At 43.5% G+C, this 25,503-nt stretch overlaps 1 protein-coding gene across 1 annotated transcript in view; it reads right to left on the bottom strand.

The window, feature by feature from the left end:
* The window catches only part of RASSF3 (Ras association domain family member 3), a 50,723-nt gene that overhangs the window by 5,876 nt on the left and 19,344 nt on the right, over window positions 1-25,503 (bottom strand). The window lies entirely within an intron of this gene.

The raw sequence follows: 25,503 nt of genomic DNA, 5'->3' as shown, positions 1-25,503 counted from the left end.
GGTGACTCCACAGGGCTCAATGCACATTAACCATCTGTACAGCAAAAGAAAGGCTGAGCAAGTTAGGTGAGTCAAGGGGAAAACTTGGACCGAACGGAGATGGTTAAATCAACACACCCAAAGACACTCGTGTCACTCTTTTGCCAATTGTTTTCACTCAAATATTTATTAGGGGTATGTAAAACAGCTCGGTTTGCTCATGTCACTGCTATGCAATACTGTTAAGAATACAGCTGGAATTTTTGAAACATTACTTAGGGCACAAATGAGTATTTCTAAACAAATAAAGAACACAAATAAAAGCAGCAGTGTATACTAACAAGTAACACCAGCAGTCCCAACGTGTGCCACAAAGAGAGCAGCATCCCCACATCCCAGCCTGCATACGCTCTGGGGCACTGACTGCTATGTGAGCCATCACGACTCACGCCAGCTCCGTAACGTCACACCACAGCCATGGCTTTTCCACGGGGAAGGCCCTATTAGATTTTCAACTGCTGCTTTTATGAGCTTGCTACGGATTTTACACTCAGCAGTAAAACCAATCCCTGGAGTTGGATTTTATCCAACCAAACATTTGTTCCCAATCCACATCACTACAGCGAACAGCGTTATAAATACATTCTACCACGAGCACCAACGCCATATATAGTCTGAAAGAGCTGCAGCTCTCAGCTTTAACGACGTAAGACATCGCTTAGAAAGGGAGAAGCGGAGGCCTGAAGCTTTGGGGTCCATCTGAACACAGACATACACGGCGGCCATACAGAGGAGAGGAGCTCCCTGCACACATGCAGCCCTTGGGACATCTGTGCACAGCTGGACAGTGCTCTGGTTTGCCAGGATGATCGCAGCCGGTGTGGAACTGAAAGCTGACATTTCCCAGAAAGAATGTGCAAAGCATTTTTCTGTCTCCTAATTTAAAACCGGCTAGTTTTAGCTCTGTGGGGCTTAGCGTTGCTTTTCCTATATGGTGTTTTACTAAATGACATGCTGGAGCTGACTTTTCTCCCATAGCTATAAAAAGAAAGGCGTGATCTGAACGCGCTGGGAACCAGAAACCTTAGACTCCCATCTGGACTCAAATGCTGCTTTCCTGCACAACATGGGGAACACACCTTTACTTCACTGATGAGGAAACTGAGGCAAAATGAAGACCGGCCGCTCAACCCTCCCACCAGCTCCTTAGCACAACTCTCACTAAGTGCACGGCGTGCCCTGCACAGCTGCCAAACCCCTCCTCACTATTGCAAAACACCAAGTTACTGAACGTCCTCAGAATCCAAGCCTGCAGTCCCACTAGAGAAATGAATCTTTCTTACTCCTCTATTTGTCATCCTCCCCTAAACTGCCATCAGAGTTACAAATACAACTTCATCTAAACTTCTCACTTCATCTCCACAGAGGCTCTTACACCGTGCAGCATTCACTTTGAGAGCAAATGAACAAATGAAAACAAAACAGTATTTTCTCTAGTATTTTCTCTTTCTTTCTTGTGCCTAAGCATTTTTGTTTTTTGTTTTTCCTCTGAAATCAAAATAGGTTTTGCTGCTTTAGTGCTCAAAATAAGCAGTAAAAGCAGTAACACAGAGCAGGTCCGGAACTATGGGCGTTATGAATACCATCTTCAAAGCATGTGAGAACAGGCCAAGATCCAGCCACACAAACGTGACAGAGCACTTACTGCCTCTACATCTGCTTTCACAGACCCAAAGCTGAAACCAGAAGGTTTCCGTGTCTGCAGCTGCAGACAAGCCTCTCAGCACAGATCCAATCTGCTAACACTTTTGATAGTAAATTTCTAGCAGTGGACACCTCAGCTTTACCATTTGCCATTATTCCATGGACAATGGACCAAGCAGGTGCCTCTCCTCTACTTCGCTGGAGCCAACTGTTATCGTTAAGTGGTGCAGCTGACACACAAGAGGGAAGGAATGCTATCCAGATGGATCTGGACAGGCTTGAGAAGTGGGCCTATGCCAACCTCATGGAGTTCAACGAGGCCAAGTGCAAGGTCCTGCACCTAGGTTGGGGCAATCCCAAGTACAAATACAGGCTGGGTGGAGAATGGCTTGAGAGCCATCCTGAGGAGGAGTTGGGGGGTGTAGATTGATGACAGATTCAACATGAGCCAGCAATGTGCTCCTACAGCCCAGAAGGCCAGCCGTATCCTGGGTTGCATCAAGGGAATTGCGACCAGTGCGTCGAGGGAGGTGATGCTGCCCCTCTACTCTGTTTTTGTGAGATGCCACCTGAAGTACTGTGTCAAGTTCAGGGGCCACCAACACAAAAAGGACATGGAGCTGTTAAAGCACATCCATGGGAGGGCCACAAAGATGATCAGAGGGTTGGAGCATCTCCCCTATGAGGACAGGCTGAGAGAGCTGGGGCTCTTCAGCCTGGAGAAGGCTCTGAGGGACCTTACAGAAGCCTTCTAGTACCTGAAGGGGGGCCTGCAGGACAAGGGGAAATGGCTTTAAACTGAAACAGGATGGATTTAGACTAGATATGAGGAAGCAATTATTTATTATGATGGTGGTGAGACACTGGAACAGACTGCCCAGAGAGGCTGTGGATGCTCTCTCCCTGGAAGCATTCCAGGCCATGCTGGATGGGGCTGTGAGCAACCTGGCCTCGACGGAGGTGCCCTTGCCCATAGCAGGGGGTTGGAACTAGATGATCTTAAAGGTCCCTTCCAACCCAAACAATTCTATGATTCTGTGTAATCACCCAAACCACCCACAGCATCATCATCAAGAGAAAACACTACTCACAAAGAGACCACTCCCTAGTCTTACCTATGACTACCTTGACCTTTGTTTCAATAACATCACACTGACTTCTGTGCACTTCAAGAGCTTTAATCTGGCAGAAAGGACTTTCAATAACCGGAGATAATAAAAAGAGTGTATTATAAAAGAATTAATGGTATAGGGCAAATTCACATGGCTCACAGCATGTAAACAATCTGCCTACGTTATTAAGAGTTGGAAAAAAAAACTAACCCAACTTGGTAAATAAGCTGGATAGCAATTTGATTAGTTTAGAATAGTGCAACCCTCTGAGAATAGCCTATTCCTATGGGCTGTCTAGGATCCAGGCACTACGTATGAAACCCAAGCCCAGTTCTGCTGGACTTGTTCTGGTGCTGCCCTAGGGTCAGCTCTGCAAATATTAAACAGGAGAACACACTGCTGGATGCTAAACATTTGATAGAACTAAATGCAATTGCAAGAGTGGGTTTGAAGAGCTGCAGGCGGTAGCTCCAGGCTGGAGGTGAGGGGTCAGGAAGAGCTCAGTGTAATGCCAGCCTTCCAGGTGAGGCTCCCTGCAGAGCTGCAGGCTCCCTTGCATCACTGAGAGAATCAGTGCTCCCTCTGAGCGAGGAAGGCTTCCCCGCTTGAACACACAACTGGAACTTCTGTCTCCTCACACTGATACCAGTGGCCAGGCAGTTTTGGCCAAGTTTAGTTCAGCATGAAGAAGGAAAGCCATGTTTATGCAAAAGCTGAGAGAACTTCACTCTGCACATACCAGCAACAAACATGGCTTTAACTCATTTTCTGAGCAACCAAAGACTGCCTCAACTAATTTTAACAGTATAGAGATTATGAAAAAGTAGGGACTGGGCTTAAAGCATTAATGAATAGACCCCAATCCTTTCAAAAAAAGTGCTACACATAGCAAGCAGAAACCCTCTTTACTTCAGTTACCATTTTCAGCCTAATCCTCCACTCAAGACCAACAAAAGACCACAGAGAGTGAGAAATGGTGGACAGCCAACACAGATGTCATCCCAGCAGGAAAACCAAGCCCGGGACCTTCATGACTGAACCTAGAGAAACACTTCCTCTCCCAGACTAAAGCTCAAACACTCCTGCTGCACACACATCAGGGGACAGACTCCAACCAAGCAAGCAGAAACTCTCACCTGCCAGACACCACTGCCCATGAAGAATCACGTCAGTGTCACACAGACTGAAGTGACAGTGTACTCTCCATGTCTGCCACCAGGAGAAAGTCCACAAAAGAACATCTACTGAGCCCTCCATGAACACAAAAGCCTTGGCCCACTGGGTCTCAGCTGTGCTCAGTGACTAACATCAGATACCATACACTGATTTGAGGCACCTGCATCTTTCATTTTCCCTAATTACACATGACCAACATGCAAGAATTACTCCTTGACAAGACAGTACACATTTTCCCCCAAACCTGAATTGCTCTCAGCATGGTGTGGCATTTGGCTTTTGCCATACAGCTTTGTCTAGCCATGTCTTCAGGCAAACAAATAGATCTTTGACCAAAGCACCTCAGCAGCTGGGGGAGGGCTTGGCGAACTATGACTTATTTCCTCCTGTATTTGTCATGTCATAACAAGGACTCGCCCAAGGAAAATCCCTCTGATATCTCTGCTTAGGTTCAGCAGATCAAATTCCACTGTGATATCTACCATCTGTAAAAGATCTTGAGTGATCCACCAGCAGCAGAGTAACAGCAGTAACAAATAAATCTCTACTGGGCTTTGCAAAAATGTTTGCATTGTGCTGTTGAGGAAGGTCCATAAGCAGCTGAATTCACACGTGTGCAGAGTGAGAATGCTGGGAGAGCAGTTACTCCAACCTCACCAAGGTTAAATGGAGCTGAAGGGAGGGAAGGCATTCAGAGGTGAGATTTGGATGCCACAGCTCAGTATGTGTGACCTGTCCTTGTGACATTTCCACCTGTCCTGGTGAAAGGAGAAGCCTGTCTGCATCACCTGGTGGCTCACCCAGCCCAGGACAGAAGCCACTTTTCCGGCTGTGTCCCTCAGAGCCCAGAGGCACACTGCAAGCCCAGGCACAGCTCCTCTGGGAGCGGAATGCTGCAGCCCAACTACTCATCCCCACGTCTATTTGGATGCAGCCGACTCATCTCCAGCGCCTGGTGAGACACCCAGCATGCGTGTCCAACACAATCTGCATGTTGGGAATTGTGAAACTGCCCATCTTCTAAAGACAGGCCTGGTGATGAGTTTCCTAGCCACAGATCCTGGCATGTGTCAGTGCAGAAGCACAACACAGCACAGCAGTTCATGCCGTTCCTTCTGTCAGCTTAGGTGCTGCAGGGCCTAGCAAGACACTTCTGGGTGCTAGTTAAAAAAAATAAAAAATAATAATTAAGAAAAAAAATTAAAAAAAAAAAAAAAAAAAAAAGGAGAACAATAGACTTACAGTGTGTTATTTTGGTAAAACACAAAAACTTGAGCGAGGTGTGTTTCCATCACCTACCCACATGATGATCTCAGCAATGGCAGCCATGTCATCGCACCTTCCTCCTCCCAGCCCTAATAAGTGTGTTTTCCTCATCAGAGCGCTGTGTCTCCTTCCGTTCCCTGCTTCTCAGCCCAGCACAGATGGGAAGGATAAAAACTGATGTCAAGATAGCTGAATGCACCAGAATCTGCATGGAGGACTTCTTGGGGTACAAAATGCTTCTTTAAGTTCAACCTATTAACTTCCTGTGAATATCACACTGCGCTTCCCAACTCTAACAGCACACACCACTGATGGCCGTTCATACTAAAACTATTCCTCAGGTCAACTAAAGCAGCTCATACTCAAATGAAATTCCTAAGGAACAGCTGCCAGTGAGAAGGAAATGAGGCAAGTGCTTCTGTTTCCCCACGGGGAATAGTTGGTCTTTCATTCAAACTCATGAGGCAATGTCTCTTCACAGTTGAGCCTCCTCTCAACAAAAAAGGCAGAAAATGTATTTTTTCTTCCTCCTTTCCATACCCCCACTTTTATTTGTGTGACAGATGTTTAGAGAAGAATCCCTGTCTTTCTAACATGAATACCCAGTACAAGGGCCTCCAGAGAGTAGTTCTGTGTGAATCCTCAAGGAACACAACAACAACAAAAAAGCATAGATCACGATTAAAATGAACTGCAAATCAAGTTGCAACCCCAAAAAAAGAAGAATCACATCACATCTGGGACTTCCATAAAGTTCAAGTCCCACGGTTACTGCCAAAGCTTAGTCTTGCCTGCAGTAAGAAAGCACTAACCTTAACAGCTAGCAAGCTGCTATGGAATTAGGCTAGGAAAAAGCCACAGCCAAAAACCCTGATGCCTTTTTCCTCAGGATCTTTGCCTCGAGATGGATGCTCAGCTTCCCCAACTTGTTTTTAATTTACAGGGGAACACAATAAGCTGCCTCTCCTCTAACTCTCCTTTCTCACAAAATTTCTAGGAACTTGGCACCTTTGAGGAATGGGGAAATCAAGCTCCTCTTAAACTTCTGGCTTGACAGACAAATGAAAACATAATGGACAAAATGCAAACCTGTCCCAGGAATACTGTAACACTGTTCTAAGAAGTCTACACAGAAGGCCTGTGAGAGCTCAAGCCAACTTTTAAGCAATGGCAGTGCCTATCTCTTGCCCTCACACATCCTATTAATCCCATGCATAGAGTGAAACCTGATTCAGCCGGAAGAGTAGAGATGCACTGACCTGGCTGTGAATTGTGACCAGGAATTATTTTTGAGTTAAAGTACTGAGGCTTTGACAAATGAAAAATGCAACTTAATCTACATTTTAAAAAAATTATATATAAAGTCTTGTTTAGTTAAAAAAAAATAAAACTAATGCAATTTACTCATGTTTGCATTAAAGAAAGGATTTAACTAACAGTGGTACCATAGAACAAATAACCTAGTAAAGAATATGAGAGAAAACACAGTAAGGGACTTCTGATCTCAGTGCAGTTGTTACTTTCACAAGAAACAACTCTACATTTCCTACAACCTGCCAGCACTCCCACAGGAAAGAAAGAAATTGAAACCCTGCAAACAAACATCTTGCTTTTTCCTCATCTTAACTCTCACAAGATCAAAGCAGCACTGTCAGCAAGCGCAACTTCTTCCATCTGAGAGCAAGTGTGTGCTCCGAAGATGTGCTCCTCTTTCCATAGAAAGCCTGAGAACCAGAGTGGAGATGCTGGTCACGCCTGTACACAAATGGTAAGACACACCAGCAGCCAGAAAACTACAGAGAAGGCAGACAACAACAAACAAAAACCTAACCAAATCTGAAAACCCTAAAAAACGAACAAAAAATACGCAGTTCCAAGCTTGACACCTTCTTACGTAACTGCACCTCAAAACGTCTGTGTCCTCCTGAACAGGCACACACTGTTCCCAGGGTTAGGGAATGCCATTTTCCGATGGGATGGATGATGTGGGCAGAGTAACCTCTATATCCTGTTCAGTGCCTCTTTCTTTTTGAGCTCAGTGTGACCCAGTTCCCACTCCCAGGTCAGTGGCACACCAGCCAGGAAGCAGTCCAAAACACTTTGTTTTTCTGAGCAGGCTTGGCTCACCCAAGTCTTAATTATCCTAATGGAGCAAGAAAGAACAACCTGCACCTGAGGAAGAACAACCTGCCTTCTGAAGGCAACAACAGCAGAAATGCCCGCCTGGGCCAGGTGTACACAGTTCATTCAGCCTGGTATTCAGCCTGCAACAGCAGCAGAAAAGAAGGCTATTTCGAGAGAGCACGTGAGCCTTTTCTGCAGCCTCTCCACTGGCATCCACAACTGTTTCAGCAGGAATGCAGAGGGTACCTCCCTTCTGAGTGCCTTTAGTCTCCATTTATGGCCCTGCTGTTGAGGCATGCATGCAAGGCCTCTCGGAACCTGCCGATACTCCCTGTGTCTGCACCTCCTGCAGAAGCGAGTTCTGGAAATACACAAATGCAGTGTGAAGGACTGTCATCTGCTTCCAAGTGATTACTGTTGAGACAGAAGGAAGCTTCTGTTAGGCGTAACGGGTGCCCCCTTAATCCTAATACTGCAAGACCTTGTGAACCTGAATTTCATATCTGCTTACCCATCACTCTCATGATATTTTTACAACATAATCGCATGCCTCCACAAAATGAGGTGCCCTGGACTCTTCAGCTTTTCCTCCTAACTCACCTGCTCCAACCTCTCCATTATTTTAGAGAAGAACAAATAGCTCCAGTGTGCCCTGAGATATGGTGAGCTGGGATGTATGCAGAATGCACAACAGGTGCACCAAAATGCAGGTGATCGTTAATAACTTCACCACTGTGAAAAACCCTTAAGAAAGTTACAGCATGGTTTCTCTGCCAGGGTTCTTTCATTGTGGTCAAAGAAAGCCATGGTTTATCATTTTGGCATGATTTTACAAGGTACACACATTCCAGCCAATAGGTGCTTCTTAGTTGCAGTCTATTTTCAGTTTTTCCCAGAGTACCACCACACAATGCTGGCTGGCATGCTAACGAAAGGGTACCAAAAAGCATTATCTTTCTTGCCCAATGTCTCTGATGTAAACACTCTATGTTTATAAGGCGAATAGTTTTAAGCAGCAGAGAATGAAAACATGGGCTTTAACTAACTTCCCTTTATTCATTCTAACAAATTATTTTCCGTTAAACAGGAGCCATATAAAAGCAGGTCACGTTCAGGCATTGTGAAAGGAAGGTTAGAAAAATAAATCCATTTGTTGGTAACATTAACACTGCTGAAGTTTCAGCTAAGTTTATCATGACCTCACCTCTGAAAATCCCTAGTAACAAAGCCTGTCATACCCTATAAGGCCATACTTTAACTACTGGCACACAACCCAGTTTTTAAAAGGCGGTCATTTGCGTAGACTGAAAACCAACCGTATGAAGAATAGTCTCTGAGGCCTGGCATTAGTCTGTCCAGCAAGAATCAGCAGATCTAATGCAGATTCCTACTCTGGTTTTTTTCATATTATGACTTCTTTTAAAAGCAATACATTACACAAGTTAAGTAACATTTCACAGCTGTGTCAATTTGCTCATTACAGCTAGTAAAATGAGAGGCAAGAAACAACGCAAACAATAAATATCCTCTCTCCTTCAGGTCTCCTCTACAGAAAGTGCATGAGCTTTAATTGCTGGCTATTTAAGGAGATAAGGGGTTTAATCAAGTATAAAGGGACAGCCAGCATTTTTGAGACCTGCACAACAAAATCTAGCTTTCAACAGACAGCTGGAAAGCTCATACAAGATACGGCATAGAAATCTAATTAGTATATCTTGAAAAGAAGGTGAAGTACTGTCTGAAAACCAAACTATTCATCCAGCTAGCAAATCAGACAATTAAGTAACATTAGGACCTGGGGTCATTATACCATAGTATTTGCATGCAAACCTGAATTGCAAGAATCCAGCAGGCTCCATCTACCAGGATGCACGAAGAGGCTGCTTGCAATGACAACCCCGCAGTCTTCAAATGCAACTATCTACACCATGTATCAGAACTGGCACTGGAAAGCTACGTGGGGAAGCTCTGTGGGGGAAGAGCCAGCCACGTGCCAGGCAGAGTCGTGCTGCTTTTGCCCCCTGGCTATTGTCAGGCCTCTCTGCACCTCAATGATGCAGGTTCAGTTGGTAGCCTCATCTGGGGCTGGGTGCCAGGCTGGGCTTCTGTGCCATTTTATCTTCAGAGCAAGGTTCCCTTCCCAGGTCCGGTTGGGTAGTTCACAGACTGGCTCATCAAACCCTTTTTTAAGCCATCTGATGAAATTTGCTTGTGTCAAGCAGGCAGCAGCTTCATACCGAAGCCCAGCTTCAGGGCTCATGCTGTGGCAAATCTGAACATGGCCACAGTCCCACCAAGTCAGTCCATTTTGTTTGGATTTGATCTATTTGAAAAACAAAACTAAACAAAATGAAACACCAAGCCCTTAAAAGCTACCCAGCAGTAATGCTGACTGAGGAAGCATGACGTAATACATTGCCTCTCCTGAAACAGCACAACCCTGACAGGCAGCTTTCCCCATCAGACCCTGCAATGAACACAGACAGCACTGCTCAAACAGATGCAGTTTTTCAAGCAAGCACTGCCTGTGGGGGTGAGTTCCTTGTTGAGGAACACACTGTTCCCTATATGGAGGAAGTACTGGATCTCTCTCGGTTCATGTGGCACTGACCTCATATCTGAAACTCTTCCGAAGGGAAGTCCTCCCCTACGACAAGGGCTTCTCAAGAAATCCCACAAAACTGAAGAAGCACAACTATCTATTTCTCAAATAAAATCTGCATCCTGAAGGCCTCAAAGTCCCAACATAATTTGGAGAGAAAGCTGTAAGCAATCTCTGGTATCTTTATTGAAGTATACATTCTCTAAGCCACCAAAGAGCTGAAGTACCTTCTTAGTATGTTGAATGTGATCATGACAAAGCCTTCATATGTATTTACTGCCAACTTACATAACTGCTGCTTTATATACATACATCAGATGGTAAGAGCAAAACCTAACCCCACATACAATAAAGTTTTCAGTGACAACAGCTCTTTTTCAGCAGAAAATGAAATAGAACATGGGAAATATTCTTACACTAACACTATCTCTTGCTGTGCTTTGTATGAGTAACTCCACACAACTTTCATTGAAGCGCTCAGGAGTCACCTTCAAAGAAGCTCCCAGTCTCTTCAAAGAGGATCCAAATTCTGTATTTCACAAAAAGCAAACAAAAGGAGACGCCCCGGCAGACTAACCTGCATGAATGCTTTTTCTCCTTTTACACTCCAGAAAATTTAGATCATCTGGCACACTTCAATAACAGCTAATAGTATGAACCCTCCTGTGCTACCTCAATATTAGCATGTTTTATTAAAAACAGGGTAGTAGTCAAAACACATATGCCAGCACAGTCATTAGTACAAGAAGGTAAAGGCAGCAGGAGAGGGTTTCTGGACCCCACTATTCAGCCCCTCACCACACTGGCAAATCCCAGTGACCTCACACTCACTAAGGTAAGGTGTACCTCAGATCACTGTACTCTGAGGAAACAGAGCAATTCATGCATCTTTATGCCATGAATAAACTCATCAGTATGGTAATGATAACCTACTTTCTGAGGGCTTTGAATCCCTTGTTTTTCTACTGTCTGTTCAATCAAACTGTTTCCTTAGTTTTGTGGGGTTTCTTGAGGAGCATGTGGTAGGGAAGGGCTTCTTCCATTCAGAAAAGATGAACTAAGAGAGATCCTTACCATTCAGGGAACTGAATCACAAATTCAGCTGTACACTTGAACAGGCTCCCGAGTACCTCCGTTTTGAGCAGAGGAAGACTGACAAAAGGACAAGTTCCTTCACAGCTCTTACATTCTTTAAGGAGAAAGACAATAATCTCTACTGGCATTACAAAAAAAAAAGGAAAACTACCACAACCTCATCTAACTCAACTCTTTTTGCAAAAATACACTTGCTGAATAGTAGGTGGCTGTCTACTTTCAGTATGAGTTTGTTTCTCCCCAGCACTTACACATGCATTTCTCCCAAGTAAGAGCTCAAGCCAACTGGGTGCCTCAAGTTCCAAAGCATCCTATTGCAACAAACACTCCTGAGCACATTCTCAGCTGAACCACCACCATGCTAGACTGGTACAAAGTACCACAGCTCACGTTGCTTCCTGGTCTGCCATGAGCACGCTGCTCCTCCTTGACAGCTCACAAGTCATATCTCAGGCAGACAAGTGAGTCACTGCAAAATACGAGGGCAATTGCCACCATCAGCCTTCATTTCATTTTTAATGCCATCAATAAAAGAGCGGGGCGACAGCAATGCCCTGTGGAATGCTGGTAGGGCATCACGGAGGAGAACAGAACAGGAGGTCACAATGGGTAGACTTCTGTGGGCAGTGTGAACAGAAGACTTTAAACTGTGCTTACAGAGTACCCCAGTGAAAGAGCTTGATGAACCCAGCTCTTCTGAGAAAGGGTCAGGAGAACAGCCCTAAGCCTGTGCTGAAGAAAATGGCTTGCTGGCTCACAACCTGATTGCATGGCCCGTCTCCAAACACAAGCTATTTTACCATGCTGGAGAATGGCCACCAGGAAACCCGTGAAGGGGAAAAAAAACTTACAGGCTTTGTTCTTAAGCAGCAAATGGGAGAATGTGTTGATTCTACCACAAAGTTCAGAAGTTGTTCTTTTTTCCCTTCCAAACAGCTATTTCCCTGCTTTTATGGGCAGGATGTTACAGGCACAAGGAAACGCTGCTGTTACTCCACCTTTCCTTAGCCCCAACTTCTGTTTCAGGAAACTTATCATGAAGCTCATGAAGACACAGGATCTGATAGAGCTGATACACACACTTCAGGGGGAGGGAGAAGAGAGTCTTCCAGATTTTTTTCCCACAGAAAACTCACTTAACATTAAAGAGAATGGGGAGAATGAGGACCCATCACAGCCTCCAACAAACACCCTCAACCAGCACACATGGAAAAGTGTGGGTCATTTTGCAGACAGGCATGGGATAAGCAGAGTGCAACTGAATCAAAGCTCGTTTAAATAAGCAACAAATTCCACAAGGCAAAACCGCAACTGAATTGCTTTTTTACTAAGACTTTGAGATACTGTTTTTAATATTTCCTGTGCTTTAACAGAAAAATATTGTCCTAACCTATGAATCCTGACACTTGTGTTTTTAGGGGGTAAAATAAAGCAAGTAAAGTGACACAAGTTCCATTTTATCAGTAGAGCAAAATTTAAGTATCATAACAAAAAATGACTCAATTGTAAAGAAACACAGCATTTCCCTATAAACTTGTTACGTTACTAAATAATACACAAAGCGACCTCACAATTACATCAATCAATACACCAAGGAAAATGTAGTCAAGGGGAACTTCCAACTTGAAGAGTTGGAAGAAAATGAGATCATACCTCTAACTCCTGAAAAACACAAAAGCATCAGTCCTGTAAAGAGACCAGTCAGTTTGTGCTGACCCTTCTACTGAGAATATATAAAACAAGCCCAGCAACAAAGCCCCTCTAACCACAGACCTGTCATGTGGAAGGGAACTCAGCCTTAAACAACTGAAACAAACCTGTAACCATCTCATTTTCTTCTATTCCCAGCTTGCACAATTTGACCAAAAGATTGAAATTCAGTCAAGCTTTTACAAACAGGTATTTTGTGTAACTTAGTTACAGAAGCTCTTCAAATTATCAGAGCTTGTAGGTTCATGTAAAACACTTCTGTAATGCCTAATTGCACAGGGCAGTGGAGGAGCACCGCCATTTCCTATCCAGTTTGTTGTCCAGGCAATACTGTATTAATAAGGCACAACACTGGGAGCAGACCTGCAAGCTGGAGACAGTTGAACATCACAAAGTATTCAGGGGTGAGTTTTTTCTTCTCAGATTTATTGGTGTTGTTTTAGAGCTCATTTAGCATCCAAACAACAATTTCCTTTTCAGTGAGCTGTATTAAGAACACCAAAAGTTGCAATAGTGGCTTGTAATACTAAGTTAATACTAAGTATCATGTTAATACTAAGTATCATGTTTGCATATAAATTACAAGGCATCCATTGGTTCTGGGAAAGTTCTCTCAAGAGAACTGAACCTGGTCCTTTAGTACCAGGACCACCAATTAGTAAGCCCTAATTAAATGAGTAGAGTTATTCATGCAATCATATTTTATCAGGATTATTTGTTAGTGATTCCTAATGAAATAAGCACAGTCACTTACACAAGGCTCTGTAAACGTACCAAGGTGACACACAGAAGCAGATGTGCACACAAGAAAGGCATGTGTTATTTTTTAAATAAAAAAAATAACATGGCAACATCAAAGTATGGAAACACGGAGACTTAAAGGGAGTTCACTACATGCTTTTAATCAAATGTTTCTTATGATGCAAAGTGGGAAGAAGCCAGCTGCAGCTGGCTATAGTATTATAAAATCAGCATTTCAGAAAAAGAGCAGGGGTAATATAAACAAGCAAACTACAAAGGATGCAAGTGATGCTAAGAAAAGATAATGCTGTGGGGAGTACAATTTGCAATGCCACCACACCTTCTAGTTTTGCTTCAGCAAGTCACATTTTGTATGCAATTTCTCAACCCAGTTCTTCTTACTAATGTACATTATTGGAAAATTAACAAGAGCCCCAGACATATTACAGGCTTCACTAGACTAGGAAATACCACACTTCTAGTAAGCCAGAAGCTTACTCTTAAGCTAAGGAAAGAGGCTGATCAAAACCAACACTATACTGATGAAGATAGTGATACAAGGAGACTCATAGTCCCAAGCACAGCCACAGAATTTTACTGGAAATGAAGCACATCTGCTCCCAGTCACCCTCCCACAGACTCACAGCGTCACAGGCAGCAGCAATAGTGCCCAGCAGAACCTGGCAGCTTCCTAAAGCACACACTGTGCCCAAAGCCATGCAGGATGAGCCTGGGCAGATGCTCACCTTTTCCAACAGTTAACCCTGCAGAGTGCCAGCCACAAGGCTGCACTCCTTTTCTGCTCAGGACCACTCAGGCATCCACCACTGATGGTTCTCTGCCTTCCCTGCCGAGGCAGGATGCCCAAATTCCATCTGATTTAAAACACTCTAAGTGGAACTGGTGGTGTGCTCTGTGGCTGTTCCCTGCCCGAGCACCAGCCCCCTGCAGTACCTTGGTCAGGACCCGCTGCCACCAAAAGCATTCCTGTGTATCAGGATTCCCCACAACCTGCACTCCTATCCTTCTGCAACCTCCATGCAAGCTACTGCCTGTTAAGCAAAGAATTTGTCAGCACAACTGGAGATTCCTGGGAATATCAGCTGTAAACTGAAGGCTTAGCAGGCTCTTTCTAAAGCATTACAAATGACAGAGAAGCATTATATCTGCACCCATAATCTCAGCATTCTTGTGTTTCAGTTTAGAGTAAGAGCTATATATCTACTAAGAGGACGTTTCGAAATACCAAACGATTAGGAATGCTGGCGACAGGCACTAGATCTTCACATCAGCTTTTCTAACATTATCAGATATTCCAGATCTGACTGCTTCGGTTCAGAAAAAGTCCTCCTTCAGGAAAAGCTATTGCTGCCTTCCACCACAACAGCTGTCTGCAAAACGCGTTGTCTGACCACGTCTAATGCCTCACTGCTATTTGTGTCTTGATTCAAGCAGTCTAAATCATTGTGTGCTCCTTGTAGCCCAGCAGCACAAAAATCACTGAATAAATCCAGTGCAGGATGAGGAAAAACATAAGAGGAACTGAGTGAGCAGAACCATCCTCATTTAGGTTTATAAGCAGCAGAACACAGCTCCCCCCACACCCATACAGACTTAGAAACTCCAGCGTGCTTATTAGAAATAGGAGCCATCAAAATGCTGCCACCTGGCCCCTCCAGAGGCCTCTAATTTACTTTCTCTGCAGCTGGATAATTTCACTCCTGCACTCAAATCGGGAATGAAAAGCATTATAAATTTTACCATGAACACACATGTAGTTTTAAGGAGAAATGTAGAAATGTTTAATCCAGCAGTCTTTAATTACATGCTTGGAGAGAGAAGCACTGAGTAAGCTATCAGCCTCTCCATAGACTTGAACAAGACCACTCAGAGAAATAAATGTGTATGTGTGTATGTAGGGCTATGGAAAGCTATTACCAGCAGTTTCAGCTCCCATTCACATGTCGAGTTTGCAAGAATGACTTGAAAACATCATTTAAAAAACACAAACCACTGTTTGAATGAATGAAGCTGTGTGCACAAATATGCAACAACTGAACTGCAGCACCCATTTTTTAGTAGACTTTAACTTCGATCATCAGTGTTGATCATAGGTTCACAGTACTACATAGAAAGAAGATATTTTCTCAATCTGCAGCCACAACTGCAGTAGAGGGAGAATGTGCAGGAAAAGGCTATTTTGTCCACAGCAGAAATTTGGTTGTGTGTCTCTGGAGCAGCTGAGCAGCTACAGCATCTGGAAGGACAACAGGGAACCAGAAGGGAAAAGCAATGCAGGAACAGGAATTCAAGGCTATATGCTGAAGGAGATCATACAGCAATGTTTCATAAACGATGCTTAATTCAAAGACCACCTTTAAATTATTGTTTAAATAAGTAAATGCACAGATTTTACTGCTTTACTTGTCTTCTTCAACAGTCTAACAAAGGCTAAGAAAAGATCATTTACTTAAGTATCAAAAAAAAAAAGTATTGCTTTGCCTTGCACTCCACACAATACTCCTTTCCTGATGCACTTGCAAACAGGAACAAGTGCTGCTCTGTGGCAGCATTTTCATTAACTGTGACTGAGAGGTTGGGAAATAGCCCAGCCTGCAAGGTTCCTGACTGCAAAGCTGGCAGCAATCCAGCAAAGGAGGCAGGAACCTCTGGGATAAATACTGTTCAGCAGAAACCGATCCCAACCCTGCCCTGAAATGGAGTTTTAAGCACAAAAGTAGTCACAGATGATCACTAATGGCAGGTTCTCTCCTTTTAGGGAAGCTGCTTTGAGAGCAGTGAGGATTTGCTGGATCTCACAGGCAGGATCTGTGTGCTGCCAGCTACGTGAGGTCTGTCAAATCCTAGACCTAACCAGATCACAAGTAGAAAACTTTTCTTACAAACAGGGGAACAAAAGGGGGAGCACACAGAGCTGCATCAGAAACCCCAACTGTTTCATTCTTATTCCAGTCAATACAGTGAGACAGGAGGAGACATCTCCCATCTGTCAACCCCATATTTGTCAAACCATGCATCCAAGATACTGCAACTCTTGAAGTGGCAACCTGAGGTATGGCAGAAAACCCATCCCATAGTACCCAAAATTGCAGCAGGTGGTACCTCTGGTCTAGACAATGAATCCCACCCCACAGGCTGACTTGGTGTTGAGCTGAATTTCTCCAAGCTCTGTTGCAAGCACTGCTGCCAAGGTATCTGCACTCACACCATACCTTCACGGACAAGTTCTGGTACCAAGCTGAATCCCAGTGATGCTGCTAGCAAGAGGCAGAATCAGAAAACAAAAAAAGATGGGGTGCTTTTATGTGCAACATAGTTAATTTGAGGAATCCTGTGCCACAGCACACTGCGGATGTTACAAGTTTACACGAGTTCAGAAACAATTAAGATAATTCACAGAAGATCACCTACGCTGCACATCTCCAGAGGCTGGGGAAACACTGGCAAAACACCACAGTGTGTATGCCCCATCCTACTCCTCCCTTGGCACCAACTGTAAGCAACTGCCAGACAGGATACCAGTGTAAACAGCCCTCAGTTTTGAGCTCCCAAAGTATCATGTATCGTAACCCAAGATATAATACCAATGCATCAGAAAGAGCAGGCCCTGAACCACGGCCAGGCTAACCAAACACAGTCTTATACAGAGCCTGGGACGTGAAGCTGGGGATCACGTACTCAACTGTAATGCAGAACGGGCCTCCTACTGCCTGAAACATGAGCATTAGTGCACTTGTAGATGGGAAGATTCTGTTAATATGTTATTACTGGAAGGCACGTTCACAAACATCTGTGAAACACTATTGGAAAAAAAAAGTTCATACTGAAGTGATTATTTTTTCTTTTAAAGCGAGCTTTGAGTACTTTGCAGGAAATTTATGGCCATATGACACATATTCCACAATCACAAAAAGGGGAAAGACTCATCAAGATTAGCACCATACGTTCTGTATACTGGATGAGGAAAACAGTCTGTGGGAGGGATGCTGGCAAACAATACGGTAAATAAGAGACGTATCCTAACTGAAAGACTGGAGAAATAACTCTGGCTCTTCCAAGTAGTAACAACTTAGCTCTCCAGTGCTTTCAGAAATAAACACACTTTAATGCGTTAATTCATACTAAGGTTTATTTTAATACCTAGAACATCCAATCCAGAACAAGAGTACCACTGAGCTAGGATTTGTCAACAAACAATGAAGACTACAAGGAAGCTGCACACTCAAGGACAATAAGACATTTGCAGATGAGAACAGTCATGCTCAACTTTACATGACAAAGCCCTGGCATACACATACTTCATATCCCACCAAAAATTCCTCTAAACTACTTTTTAAAAAAGATTTATCAAAAACTAAAAGACATGGGAGCTTCACCTTGAATGATAAATTAACAAGAACAGAAGAAACATTGCAAACAGTGACCATGTTTTCTCACTGCGCCCATAGCCTCTTATTAAAATAGCCTGCAGTAGACTTAACTGTTTTAAACCATTTATTTCAAGAGCGCCTCTCTTGGGAGAAGGAGTTTATTTAGATTTTCCTCACAAATTCCCTTAGTATATTTTCCTGCTTTACCACAGAACTCTTAGTTATTACTTATAATACTGCTTATGATGAGACACTGTTACAGCAATTTGTTCCTTACCTTTACTGATGCATTCCTCTATCTCTCAGTGTTGCATTCACACATCCTCCAACCAGTAGACATGATGGGAGCTACCTCAAACTTACCTAGACTCAACACTCATCCCTCTCCCGTTCAAGTTTCATTGTCAACTTCCAAGTACGAGTCTTCAATCTGAACTCATGGTGTTTAACTATTAAGAGCCTCTAAGCCGGTTTCAGAGCTCTATCTGAAGGGAGCAGAACAATTTCTCTCGTGCCCTGTCTGAGGACAGCAAGGTAATCCCACCAATTACTGAAGACATTTTAGAAAACAACTGTTCACGGATCTCAGTTTAAGGGAAAAAAAAGAAAAACAAAACTAAATGACTGTCTCAAGGAAAATGTGGCACTCCAAATAATGTGACAAGCTCCATGGCAGCCAGCTCTTGTTTCAACCCAAGAGGCAGATACGAAACTATTACAGCTGGCTTTCATTTTGACAGGTCAAGAGGGATCTGCAAATCCTACACATTTATGGAATGAATCTATCTGGCCAGGATAAAATGAAAAGCAAGAATTACCACCTCTGTTCACAACCTTCAAGGAGAAGAAATCTGTACTTCCTAAGATCTGATATTCAACTCAACTGAAACTGAAACACAGAGCGGAACAAGGAGAAATGTAGGAAGTAAAGCCTACATCGTACATGACCTTATCTAAGTAAGGATACCATGTAAAGAGCAACCTAAAAGAAAAATGGGTTGCACTGCCAGCCATCTTGCAGCCAACTGCTGCAAGAGATTAAAACAACAACAAAAAACCTAAAACCCACCACTTAAAAGTATGAGAAGATAAGGTATCTGGTCAAAAGTTCAAGACTACATTCAAGTTTCATGGGGTAATCAGATACTGTGTGGAACCCAACAGCACAGGATACCCTTCCTGAGCAAATGAAAAATGATCAGCTGGAAACTAACAGGGAAGCTTCTGTGTTCCTGGGTACTGGGAGGACCAAACCCTGGCTTGGGAGGTAATCCTCAGTCAATTCTTCAAATATATAGCCTGCAGCTAATCTGCACAGCTAATCCCCTTCTTGCAAGATGGATCTTCTCGTAACAGAAGTGAATGCTGATGAGAGAAGAGAACGGAGATCCTACAGTATACATTGCACACGTTAAAAATACATACAGACTCTGCAAAAGCCCACACGCACACTTGCCATTTACCACATGTTCCCTAGCCTGGGTAATAAAGCAGAGTAGTACTGGTAGAGGCAAGAGCTCCATCTGGCACCCCTGAAAAAGAAAAGTGAAATTCAAAGCTGCAGAACAACAACACAAAGTCAACCTCCCTTAGTTCATTTTTATATTTTTTCCAGAAATTTGCATTGATGAGAAAGCTGGATGGATGGAGAAAGGAAACGTTTGGGTTTTTCTGAAAGTACTGTCAGAAAAAAAAATCCACCTAAAAGAATCTCACCACCATCTGTTGCAATTTATAGCAAAGATATATTTTAAACCATGCAATCCCCCGAGACATGTTCCTACTGACCCCTCTCGTATGATTCAGAGAATTCTGCCTTGAGTAGCACAAATACAGAACCACATCCCAGGGAATTAGATAAGTGGAAGAAACATCTTCCTGTATCTTCTGGAATCAGTCACAATTTCTCAGCATTTTGCAAGTTCTGCTACTGCCCTGATTTTGTTACTTTCCTACAATCCCTGGGCTGAGGAATGCATGGGGAGACGATAGAACATTAACTTTTCTCAAATGCCATTAGTATCTGTACAATGCTGCCCCAAGGAGCTGCCAGAAGGTCAGAAAGGCAATGCGTCCCACCTGCACTAAGCGTAAACCCAAACACCACCCAGATGATGGCAGCTAAAGAGACTAACAGGGAATTTCCACACCTTTCCTCCTCCTGAAGGCTTCTAGGTAGGAGGCTTCTGCCACATTTTGCTTTACCAGTAGAGCTGTGAAGATGCTTTATGGCCACCCATGGAGCTTACCAGCTACCTCCTTGGAGCAGAACTAGGGAAGTACAAATGCAGGTGGCTCAATTTATGATGTAGTTGCACCAATATGGTACAGGAGTGGAGGCTCCTGCAAGTTCATCTGGTTGCAGAAAACAGTAGCCTATTAATGTAGAACTTCTGAAAGACAGACTCCATGCATGCAAATTGGCTGGTTGTCCCAGAATACCGAAGTGTCAGAACCAAAGTGCAGATGATTGCCTGACCCACCTCAACAGGGACTGAGAGAAAAACAACGGCATTTAGAGGAAGGCAGCAGCTACAGGGAGCACCCAGGGCAGCTAGCACCTGCCCAGGAGGCAGGAATGGCACAACAGCACCGAGTAGCTGTTATCTGACAAGGGGAAGGAGTGGCTGTGGGAGGTTTGGAGATCACAGATATTAGGAAAGTAGAGCAGGGAAGAGATGAAAAGGGCTGAGGGGCAGACAGGCGCTCAGCCCAGGCTGAGTCACTGCTGCAGAACTGGGGAGCCTGGGTGCAAAAAGGAATCCTGCAGCTAACATCTGCTCACCTGAGACAAGTGTGAGTAGAAATCATCCCAGGAAGCAAAAAAAAAAAAAAAAACAGCCAAGTGGGAATGGGAAAGAAGCATGAGGAGAAGGTATGTGCTACTGCTGTGAGAGGAAAATGAACACAGCCACTATTTCTACAGCACGGGTACCCCAACGCTGCAGGAGTTTCCAGTGCTCTTGTGAAACCCCAATGACTTGCTGTGCCAAACAGATCTGTCACCCAGGACAGCCTCTGCGCCCAGGCAGGGGAACACCTCAAAGATGCCACAGCTACTTCTGCTATGTCCCACTGCAAATGCTCAGTAGTCTGAGAAATACACATACTTCTTCTCAGCTCTGGTTAAGTAGTTGCTGTAGAATGAAGGCAAAGAAACAGATACCTCTGACTTGCAGCCCTCCAACATTCAACGCAATCCCAGCAAACCTCTGCCTGTGCCTGCAGCTTACCCTGCTGCCTGGTTTAGCACAATATCCTTTGATCTCCCTCCAGCAGCTGCTGTCTGCCTGCCCCTTCCTGGGACACCCAGAGCTCAGATGTAAGCTACAGCAGCCCATAAAAACAGCACTTCAGTCCTCCTTTCTTTCAAGATAAACTCGCACTGCATAACAAGCAAAAGAGGAAATGGAAATAAAGGAGAGCTGATTGTAACGAGCTGGCAGACCAGCAGGTCAAACAGCTCCTTCTCCTTCACTCAATAGTCTAAATAAAAAGAAAACCAGAAACCAGCGAAGCTTGGTGACCTTGGGGTACCAGCAAGAACACTGAAGGTGGTTACTGCTAGCTAATAAAGACAGAGTGGGTCTGTCTCTCCTCAATGGTGAAAACCAAAGAAAAAAATGAAGCACCTTTCTGTAGTTAAAGTGATTTAAACTGCATGATAAGAAGGGAATCAAAGATGCACTTGAACTCGTCCAATATCCTCAAATATCTGGAGGCACTTCTACAGGGCACATACTGTGCCCCTGTGCGTCTCAGGTGTCAGGTGTCACTGACGAACTTCAAATTAAAGGAGGACAAGTCAAAAGCCCGGCTGTTTCTACTGCTATGCATAAAAGAGGCTTTGAAGAAAGCACAGCAGTCAAGTCCATTTTGTTTAGAAGTACTTGCCACCATAGTTTAGCCATTTTAGGAAGTGCTTTAAAAAAAAGAGTAAGGTAAACAGAGTGCTGAACTTGAGGCTTACAGACCCTTAAATGCTTTTTCCAAATTACCTTTTGTTCCAATACCACATTCAGCAGGGCAGAACATAAAAAGGCTTTTCTGAACTTAAAAAACATGAAGGCTGATTTTCATAGGTGTCAAGTGTTTGCAGTTGTCATCAACCTCTTCTGAAGGAGTAGGACAACAAATGGCTGTCAGTTACACTGGAGAAAAGAAAAACCCTTTAATCCCTTCCACAGAGGACAAACCTGTAACAACAAAATGTATTTGCACAGTAAAGTCTAAAAGGACTATGAATGTAAAACTTAATTCCTAAAATCTGGCTGTTACATTGAATAACATGCTGTGCACAAAACAATGTTGGAAACCAAACCTTCATTCATTGCTGCAAGTTTAATGCTAGTGTATATTTCATGCATTTTAGAAAATATTTAAACTAGCTTTGGCAGACAAACCCAGTATGTCTACAATAGACTTCTGCATAGCGCAGATTACCTGTCAATTCTCATTTCCTGACTACTGAGCAATGAAAGCTTAGATTTCAACAATTAAGTACTGTTTCTGCCTGATTAGCTGGCACTTGCAGTGGCAAAAGTGAATATGAATACATGGAAAACACTGCACGATGCCTATGCTTTGATTTGTGCTTGCTTGCGTTTTTAAAATAAGAGACATTTCCTGCTATTTTCAGCATGTTACCAACTGTCAGTTTGATTTCGCTAAAAGAAGATTCTTCTTCAGTCTGACACTTCGACTAGCCAAGAGAGAGGATGGACAGCACTTACAAGAGCTGTCTGTAAGGTCACGAACGCTTTGACAGATCAGTTAGGTGTTAGAATATCAATTCAGACTTGCAATAGAAGTCCCTTCTGGAAAGGAAACACTCTCCATTACATTTTTCCAGAAGAATGATAACACCTTCAGACGTGAAGCTGTGCATCTAATTTAAAACTTCTCAATAGCATATCATTCAAAATTGAATGCATCACTGAATTTTTTTGTTGCTCAAGACTTAAGAGCCACACTGTACCACTGGGCAGTGTAGCGCATCACTTTAAACTAGCATTACAAAATAAATCCGTTTCTGTGGGTTTGTTTTTTCTTTTACTATTGTATGGTCAACCCTCTAATATGGGGAGCTGGGAGGGGAGAGTGGGGCTGTTTGCAAAAGAGAGCAGAAGCACAGGCAGTGGACAATCTGCTGCAGACAAACCACACAAAGTGGCTCCATGTTCTGAGACGGCTGGTACCAAGCTGCTGCCAGCAAGCCCAGCTCCTCCACAGACACCAAAGCACCCTGTGATGCTGCCTCTGCAAAGAGCCATGGTGCAGGAACTGGCCCACACCTTTGCCAAACCGCACCCAAAGCACATCTCACTCCAACATAACGCACTGTCACTGGCAACCCAGAGGTTTCAAATGGACATACATCTCTCTGCTGGCAGAAGTGGCTCTGCTCCCTTATTTCCTCCTAAAGGAACCATCTTACTGGTTCCTTCATCTTATATATTTCAACCTCAACCAAAACACAAGAGAGGGGCTGAAAGAACCAGCATTACTTTGGACAGTGTGGACATTGAGTCACATCATGCCATGCTCTTCATGGTTGTTTGTTTTATGGAGTAACCACTAAAGTCTTATCACCCAGAGCATTACGTTTTCCCAGGTGTGACAAACCCAACAACACACACCTTCAAACTTAGACAATCTCCATTTTCTTCTCATCCAGAGCTGACAGTCTCACAGGTGACCTCTGCACCTGTGCACAGCCAAACTCCTGTGGTTTTGACAACACTCTCTCACCTGTAACACTTCTGCAGTACGAAGACACATCTTTGCAACCAGAGGCAGCGAGCGTAACACATGCCAGCTCTCCTACAAGCAACACCTATGGTTCTATTAGATTAGCAGCATTCAAATTTGGACTTGGAGCCTACAGTGAAGTAGTATGAAAAAAAAAAAAAAAAAATCTACTCGAGGTGATACGAATGACTACATGCCTTTACAATGTTACAAAAATCACTCAGTTCCATACATTCCAAAACTTTCATATGCTTACCTAGAGAGGCATATACTTAATGCACTTAAATGGAATCTCACATCCCAGTCTTTGATTATTAACATTAAAAACAACCGCTGCTGGAAACAAGGGATATGCTTAATCCAGAAAGTATTTTAAAACTGCAGAACTACAAGTGTCATGCTGTGCTCCTGCATTCAGAAGTACTTCCTTTACTAATCTTTCTCACCAGACCCACTGTTTAAAATTTCCTGCTGTGCTTCATGCATTTGCCTACAATCATTTTATAAGCCACTGCAGAAAAAAATGTATTGCCATAAAGGATCAGTCATCTTATGCAACTGATTGGACGTGGCAATACCGCAACAAATCCTCATTGTGAAAGGCAGCACTGCTACAAAAAGAAGGCATGCAGAAGATACTGAAATTCAGCTGAATGACAAGCATGAATATTCTATTACTGTATTCCAAATTGCTTTCATGTTTTATGGTATTTCTACCAGTACTACAAATCCAGCCACTTTCCTCAACAGGCTCCCAGTTTACTGCTACCCTACAGAACAACTAAAAGTAAAGTAGGAATTTAACTTGCTTCCTATCATCTTGCTGCTAAGAACAAACACTTGTCATTCGCATGATCCAGCTAAGACAAGTAACCACCCTCTTACAATAACAAAGAACTCAAAAGGAATCCTGTTTTCCAAAGATGGAAGTGGCAAAAGCAGTGAAGAGGAGAAAAAAAAGCCAGCATCCTTTGCTCTGACACAGAGACTATGGCTTACAGTGAAACCCTACATTGTACATCAACTGCAAAATGAAGGCTTTGGTGGGTTTTTTTGTCCTTTTAAAATATAGAAGATTGCATTAAAGAGAAGGACCCCTTATATATTTGCTTGTAAACAACATTTTCAATCCTGTCCCTCCTACAAAAATTGCTGAAAAGAAAAGAACGATGAAGTTTTACTCAGGTCAGATATTTGGAAAGAGACAACTCATTCCCTTTGCTTTAAAAGATTGCTGTGATTAGGATGAAGATGGATTCGAGCTTCTTCACACAGGATTTTTCAAGATTTGTTTCACCTGGAGGTAACTGCTCTGTTGAAGTCCTTTGGTCTTCGCCATTCATGAAGGAAAGGATCTGCACACAGATCATTCCCGTAAGGTAATCATGGGTTGTTCCTAACACTGAGGACTGAGAACAGTCTGAGCTGCTCCAGAGAATCAGTCCTCTGGAAACAAAGCACCTCACTTCCAAAAACCATCCCTAAATCCCACTCCTTATTAGAAATCATCTCCAATATCACATGAAAGCTCTAAAGTGCTATGAGAATCAGGGAAGAGCACTCAGGGAAGGAAAGTAAAATCATGGAATCAAAAGCCAGCTGCCTGCTTGAAAAGAAAGCCAAATCCTTTGACGTTTATAAATTCACGAAAGATGTATTGGTCCATTTTTATCTTTGCCTTGTGATTGGAATGGTTAGTAGAAAGCAGGCATTTGTAATCCTGCCAGATTCAGCCCAGTGCCAACGCAGCCACCCCACGGGCTCCCAGCTGAAGCCGCCCCGCGGCCCTACGTGGGGCCCAGTAGCACTCCAGCCCAGAGAAGTACTTTGGGGCAGAACTGGGCCAGGAAGG

The sequence above is a fragment of the Centrocercus urophasianus genome, unplaced genomic scaffold (assembly GCF_019232065.1).
Source record: "Centrocercus urophasianus isolate 14NV4802_14NV808 unplaced genomic scaffold, USGS_Curo_1.0 seq_15, whole genome shotgun sequence".
NCBI classification, from domain to species: domain Eukaryota; kingdom Metazoa; phylum Chordata; class Aves; order Galliformes; family Phasianidae; genus Centrocercus; species Centrocercus urophasianus.
This window is presented reverse-complemented; position numbering and strand designations above follow the sequence as displayed.